Source organism: Drosophila miranda (assembly GCF_003369915.1).
Source record: "Drosophila miranda strain MSH22 chromosome Y unlocalized genomic scaffold, D.miranda_PacBio2.1 Contig_Y2_pilon, whole genome shotgun sequence".
Lineage (NCBI taxonomy): Eukaryota > Metazoa > Arthropoda > Insecta > Diptera > Drosophilidae > Drosophila > Drosophila miranda.
Window position 1 is genome coordinate 824,332 of NW_022881614.1, and position 8,095 is coordinate 832,426.

Below are 8,095 nucleotides of genomic sequence, written 5' to 3' on the forward strand. Positions count from 1 at the left end.
GAAGCGACAACGAGTTATCGGCGAACGGCGAGAGCAAGGCAAGGCAACAAAGAGAGGACGGCAACAGCGACATCGACAGGCAAGCGAGATCTGGATGTGGTGGTGTGTGTGCGTCAAATTTGGAGTCTGGAAAGTTCTGCGCAGAAGCGAGAGTTAACAAGGGTAAACCCATAGTAAGGTGAGCGTTAACAGAGAAGCGATCGTTAACAGTGACGACTTTAAAGGCGTTTTCGAAATCGATGTTAACTGGAAAATTGTTAACAGGCCAGCAGTAATAAGGTTGTTTAAGTTGATTTAATTACATTTTCTTAGATATAAGCTAATATCAATTATTTTGTATTTAAATCGTCACGATGCAAGTTGAAGAGATAATGAGTCGCAGATTTGCGAGAGAAGTTAAGAGAGCTTGCGTTGCAGACGACGGGACGAAAGCGCGATTTGCAAGATAGACTATTAATACATCACGGCTTTCCAGTTGAGGATGAAGAAGAGTCAGAGGATGAGTCCGTAGTAACAGCAGTGGATGATACCGTAGCAGTTCAACCAGGTACGCGACAGGCAGAGTATAAATCTTGGTTTACGCTAAAAGACGTGGAAGGTAGTGTGTCACAATTTTCTGGTTCTAATAACCCCGACATCAATCAATGGATAGAGGAATTAGAAGAATGCGCAGCTACTGTTCAATGGAGTCAATTACAATTATTCATTTATGCCAAGCAGTTGTTAGTTGGTGCAGCAAAATCTTTCGTTCGTAGTTTGCGTGATATTCGTAACTGGAATTCGTTGAAGGCAACTCTGTTGGATGAGTTTAGTGTTAAACTGTCGTCCGTAGAAGTACATAGAATGTTGCAAAAGCGCCAGCAGAAAAAAGGAGAGTCGTTGCATGAGTTTTTGTATGCGTTAATGGAGATAGCCAAGCCAATTAAACTAGATGATGAGAGTTTAATCGAATATTTTGTGGATGGTATACCAGACGCTAGGGCAAGTAAGGCAATGCTGTACCAAGCTAGAAACTTAAAGGAGCTTAAATTTCAGATCGATGTTTACCAGAAAGCTAGAGGCGGATCCAAGCCGATGAGTAAGAATTGGCCGCTGAGTAATAAAAGTGAGAGTTCGGTGAAAGGGTCGATGGCAGAGAATTTTAGGAAATGTTTTAAGTGTGGAGACAAATCGCATTTGAGGAAAGATTGTCCCAAAAATGATTTTTGTTGTTTCAAATGTGGCCAACCAGGACACCGTGCTGCAAGCTGTAATGTCAAGGTCGAAACCAGACAAGAAAAGAGATCGAATACGAACATTATTCGAGATAAGAAAGTCGTCAATAAGCCGTCAGGTATTTTCACTCCATCAGGTTTGGAATTAAAGGTTATTAAGTACGCGAATTTGGTATTCCAAGGTTTGATTGATACTGGAGCAGATTTGTGTTTAATTCGCAGAAGGGTATTTTTGAAATTTGGAAATCTTGAACTGATCGGCCAGGAGAACTGTTTAATAGGTATTGGAGATAGTCAAGTTGTAACTTTTGGTAGCTTTTCGATACCAGTGAAAATCGATGAGATTGGAATGGAGGTAGAATTTCATGTCATTCCAGACGAGGATATTGGTTTTGAAGCCATTTTAGGAAGGACTATTCTGGATCATGTGGACATGCAAGTTTCTAAGACAGGAACAAGATTTGTTCGTAGAGTTTGTGGCGAGGATAAAGATAAGAAACTTGATCAGGTAGCATCGTCCTCATGCGTGGAATTGTTTAATGAATATAAAGGCATTTGCATGTCAAGTATTGACGAAGTTGAGAAGGAGTTTTCAATTGATGTTGGTCATCTCAGTGAAGTACATGCTAGAGAGGTTAGGGGTATGGTAGGAAAGTACCAACCTCAGAGAAATGTAGATGCGCCGATAAAAATGAAAATTGTGTTAGTGGATGAGATACCAGTTTTCCAGCATCCGAGACGATTACCGTTGTGTGAACAGGAAATCGTGGACAAGCAAGTGGAAGAGTGGCTGGCTCAGAAGATTATAAAGCCAAGTACATCGGAGTATGCATCACCAGTAGTGTTGGTACCGAAAAAGAACGGTAGCAAGAGACTATGCTGTGATTACCGAAAGCTGAATGAGAAAATAGTTCGCGATAACTTTCCAATGTCACATATGGATACAGTGTTGGAGAAACTGCAGGGTGCAAAGTATTTCACCACGTTGGATTTAACGAATGGTTTTTTCCATGTGCCTGTAGAAGTCGAGTCTCAAAAATATACGTCTTTTGTGACTCAGAATGGTCAGATCGAATTTTTATATGTACCATTTGGAATTTCAAATTCTCCAGCGGTGTTTACCAGATTTATAATGGCTGTGTTGAGAGATTTGGTAAAGAATAATGAAGCAGCAGTCTATATGGATGACGTTATTATTTGTAGTCAAGATATAGAAGAGGGTTTGTTAAAGTTGAGAAAAGTACTGAAGATAGCGGAAATGAATGGGCTACGTATAAATTGGAGAAAGTGTCAGCTGTTACGACAAAAGGTTAATTTTCTGGGGTATATAATAGAAAAGAACACGATAAGACCAAGTGATGAGAAGACGAGGGCAGTCGAAAAGTTCCCAGTGCCAGTTGATAAAAAAGTAGTGCAGCGTTTCATAGGATTGACTTCTTATTTCCGAAAGTTTATTGAGGGTTATGCTGTTATTGCAAAACCATTGACAGATCTGCTGCGGAAGGATGTTAAATTTGAATTTAAGGAGATACATCAGGTAGCATTGAAGTTGGAGAAGTTGGAGACAGAAATCCATACTGATGCATCAAAATGGGGGTATGGAGCCGTGTTACTGCAAAAGAGTTTGGAAGACAGCCAATTCCATCCAGTTCAATATATGAGCCGTAGGACTAAGCCATGTGAAGAGAAATATCCTGCTTATGACCTTGAGGTTCTTATCGAAGCCTTAGCTAAATGGCGTGTATACGTTTTGGGTATAAAGTTCAAAATTGTCACAGATTGTAATGCATTTACAGTGACGATCAAAAAGAAAGACGTTCCTTTGAGAGTAGCACGTTGGGCCATGTACCTACAAGATTTTAATTATGTTATAGAACATCGCTCAGGAACGAAGATGAGGCACGTTGACGCGTTGAGTCGTGTATCTTGTTTTATGGTGACCGAAAGTATAGCTCATCGTTTGAAAGAAGCTCAGCTAACCGACGATTGGGTTAAGGCTGTTAAAAGTATTGTGGAGGACAAGGAATATGAGGATTATTATATTCAGAATCAGATTTTGTTTAAGGATCCGGATAAGGAGCTCATCGTAGTACCAGCTCAGTTGGAAAATGAGATTATATCAATAGCACATAAGCAAGGACATTTTTCAGTTAAAAAGACACAAGATATCATTGAAAAGTCGTATTATATTCCGAAGTTAAAAGACAAAGTATGGCGCGTAATAAATAGTTGTGTCGAGTGTATCATTGTCAATGAAAAGACAGGAAAACGTGAGGGTTATTTGCAACCAATAGACAAGGGTGATAGGCCGTTACAAACGTATCACATTGATCACGTTGGACCAATGGAAATGACTAAAAAACAGTACAATTATATACTGGTTGTCGTTGATGGATTTTCTAAGTTTGTTTGGTTATATTCTAGACGTAGTACAGGTGTTGAAGAGGTCGTTAAGTGTTTGGAAATTCAGGGGACTAGTTTTGGTAATCCGAACAGAATAGTGACGGATAGGGGTGCAGCGTTTATGTCCAATTTGTTTCGTGAATATTGTGAGAGAGAGAAAATACAGCATTTAATGATTGCCACAGGCGTTCCACGTGGGAATGGTCAAGTCGAAAGGATGCACAAGATAGTGGTGCCTATGTTGTCGAAATTGTGTCAGGGTAATTCCGGTAGTTGGTATAAGCATCTAGGAAAAGTACAGCAAATGATCAACAGTGTTGAGCCGCGAAGTACCAAGGTAACACCTTTCAAGATATTGACTGGGCTAGACATGCGTATAGGAATGGATCCAAAAATAAAAGAAATATTGGAAGAATCACTTATCGAAGAGTTGAACAAGGACCGCGAAAAAATTAGAAAGGAAGTAGTTGAAAACATTGCACGGTTACAGCAAGAAAACAAGAAGAGTTTTGACTTAAAAAGGAAACTAGATAGACAGTATGAGGTTAATGAGCTAGTAGCTATCAAGCGTACTCAGTATGGTACTGGATTAAAGCTAAAAGGAAAGTATCTAGGGCCGTATAAGGTGGTTAGGGTAAAGAATCATGGAAGGTACGAAGTCGAGAAGATTGGGGATACTGAGGGTCCCTATAAGACCTCTACAGTTTCAGAATATATGAAACCTTGGCTAGACCCATCCGAGGCGAATGGTCCGTCAGGACAGCCGAATGTAGGAAACGAAGGAAAGAGAGAGACACGAAGCGGTCGTGTTTTCGTCGTGTCGTCGGGATAGAGCAGTAATCGGCTCTGAGAGAGCCGAGAGCAAGAGAGAGAGATAGTCAGTTGTCAGTTCAGCCACGCATCAGACGTACACGCATATAATTAGTCACAAACATACTTGTAAAACTTGGAGCTGTTATAATTTTAACTCCAACATACTTATTAAATAAATGTTACTCGTTGCCATCAAGCAACTTAAACTACTACAGAAATGTCTCTTTTTGCTAAAATGATGAATAGTTTATTGGGTAGAGCATCTTCTATGGTATGTCTGGTGGCATTTGCCAGAGCGTTTTTAAAGATTATCTTATTTTCTGGGCTAGTCTCCAGATTTAGTTTACTTACTATAACATTTGACTTAATTTCTAGTTCTTCTACGAACTTACGAATATTCCCATTGAATTTGGTGTCGTGTAATTGTTGTAGCAGCGTCTCGTATGGAGTGTGGTTGTTGAATTTGCTGATTAGGGCTGCTTTTAGATCGGTCCAGGTGTTGGGTTGAAGGCTTTGTGATAAAAGTTGTGCTCGTCCGCACAGTTGACCCTCAGTGGCTCCGTACCCGGCGCTCAAGCCATCATGGAGCATAGATCGTAAGGCCTAGTTTAGTTACGTTTCCCACCCCGCTACAAGCTGCCGTCGTGCACATACGCGCACCTACAATCTACATATGTATATACAGAAATACATGGAACATATTTATTGGAACCACTCTGACTTCTTCTTTTGGATATTTTCCCACTCGTCGCTGGAAAGCCGCTCCGGTGATCCGCCCTCCTACAAACATTGGTCCTTCGAGCCGGATCTTCGCCTTCCCCATAAGGAGAAGCTTACCCCAGCCAGCATCGGCGGATCGCTCTAAGTTCAAGATAAGTAAGCCCAACACCAGTGCAGTGATTTTGTGCGAGTTTTCCATCCCAGTCCGAGTTCCCGTGGCATATGGTTGTACATACATATGTATTCATTTCAACTTTTTTCCATGCTCAACGTTCCATAGGTTTTCGGTTTTATAAATAAATAAAATAAATCACTGCGTCTCCGTATTTAACTAATTATATTGCCAACAAAAATAAGACACGATCCATACATACGGCACCACATATATATTTATCTTACATATACATACATACATACGTACGCATTTTAAATTATACATATTGCATATAAAACGGTCATCCACCGTTTTAACCGTTGTTTTACATCTCGCCAAAAGGTTGGGTCGTCAACCCAAGCCACGGTACATAGCACTTACATCCATACGCACACACATACAAGCAGCAGCAGCGATGCATTCGTTTCGTTTTTCCTTTCGCTTTCGCTTCTCCACCGTTTGCTTGCGCTGTTGTTGGTGGGAGAATATTTTTCGGTGCCGCGCTTTACCGTAACGGAACGCCAAGTGAAGCGCTACCCAGCACTTCGAGGGTATATTGTTTTCAACATTCGTTTTGCAACCGACTCTATATAGGGGTACCTTGTGCATCAATATCATTGCTCATCCTCATTAGTCGCTCTTGGTTGGCCCTTTGTTTTTTAATTGATCGTAGTATTTTATATTTATATATTCCGGCCACGGTGCCCGACTTCTACTATATAAATACTCGCGATAAATCCCGCCAAGGCCACATAACCACGGTTCGTCGTTCACAACTTCCACTTCTCCATTTCCGCTCACCTGCTTTGCGCCTCTGATACGCGTTATCGCAAATCCATCAGCCAACCATGCCCACTGGTGAGAAGAAATCTCGCAAGAAGTTTAAGCGGGTTTGTTCGCTGAGTTTGACCCATCCACCCAGCTCCAACGGCTCAATCACTACGCCCACAGCTTCCCGTCCGGCCCCAGCTGAGCGAGGTCCGACCACGTCCAGGGCTCACACCACATGCCTTTGAGGCCTTGTTGCTCCCCTCGGTCGTCCCTCGCACGGTTCCGAGCACTATGGCCCAATCGGCCGCCAGTTCCGCACGGTCTAAGTTTGCCTTGGCTGCAAGCAGACTGACACGCTTCGACCAGAAGCTCAGCCCTCTAGATGCTAGCACACCAACCCGCTCGCTCTCCCAAGTCCGTCGAGATCAACTCCGAAGCCTGTGGGCGAAGGTGGACGCGGAGTTCGAGGCCTGTGTGGAGGCGATAACGGAAGTAGATCTAGAGGGGGCAGCTGACGTCCAGGGGATGTACGATGACTGCTACGCGGTCTACGCGCAATCCCTTGCCGAACTGAACGATCAGCTCGAACCCCGACTGTCCCTCACACGCCTCAACTGGCCATTCAAGTGCCGACTTCCGGCGGTTGCCGTCTTCCTCCATGTGACACTGAAGTTTTCAGTGGGGACTACCAGCAGTGGCCCACGTTCCGAGACCTGTTCACCGCCATATATATAGAGAACCCGAGGTTGGCTCCAGTAGAAAAACTGTTCCACCTCAACAAAAAAACAAGCGGCGAGGCCCGCGACATAGTGGCACAGGATCCACTCACGAACGAAGGGTTCGCGTCCGCATGGAGCGCCCTCCGTGAGCGTTTCCAAAACAAGAGGCTGATACTCAAAGCCCAGCTGAAGATCCTTTTCAGTCTGCCCCAAATCCGCACCGAGTCAGCTGCAGCGCTAAAAGAGCTTCAGAGGGCCGTCCACAAGTGCCTTACGACACTCAACCACTCCGAGGTCTCCACAGACAGCATTTTCGCTGACGGAGTGTTAGTGTACCTCATATTCGCGAAGTTGCCGAAAGCGACTTTGGAGCTTTGGGAGCAGTCCGTGACACACAAGTCCGAAATTCCCACCTGGCACGCTATGGACAAGTTCCTGGCGGAGCGGTACCTGCCTCTCGAGGTGACCGAGGATGGCCATCCAGGCATGGAGACTCAGGCACACTCCAGGGCGAGTCTACCCATGTCAGAGAGTTCAAAGGGCAATCCCAACCCATTCCGTTCCCAAGGGAGCCCTGTTGCAAGGCGGGTTCACTCGTTTGGAACAACTGTGGATCCAAAGCGGAGAACGTGTGATCTTTGCTCCAAAGAGAACCATCCGATCCGGGTATGCCCTCAATTCCTTCAGATGAGACCTGATGCTCGCTCCAGCTATATTAAGCAAAAAATGCTTTGCTTAAACTGTTTCGCAAGAGGTCACCAGATTCGTGAATGCCAAAGCGCCCACAACTGCAACACGTGTGGAGCCCGGCATCATACGCTGCTGCACCGTGGCACTCCAGTTTCCAGCCAATCCGTGCCCAACTCCGTACCACTTCCGACTCCTGCCGAAGCTCAGCCTAGCGTTCAGAACTATTTCGCCTCCGGCAAGAGGGCGGTACTCCTGGGCACGGCTATTATTAATATTTGCCACTTGGGGACAAACTTTCGCGCCCGCGCTCTAATCGACCCGTGCTCCGAGGCAACGTTCATTACGGAACGTCTCTTCCAGAGCATTAAGTTGCCATTCCGACTCGCCCAGGCACAGGTCTCGGGCCTCAATCAGACCATATCCGCTCAGTCCAAGAAGCTCTGCCATTTTTCCATCCGCTCCCCGACTAAGCCGGGCTTACACTTGGATGCCACAGCCTATGTCCTGCCGGAACTATCAGGCAGCCTTCCCTCCCATCCGATCCCGCAACACTCGTTGCGAGACTTGCCGAACCTGCCATGGGCAGACCCGACATTTTACGCAAGCTCACA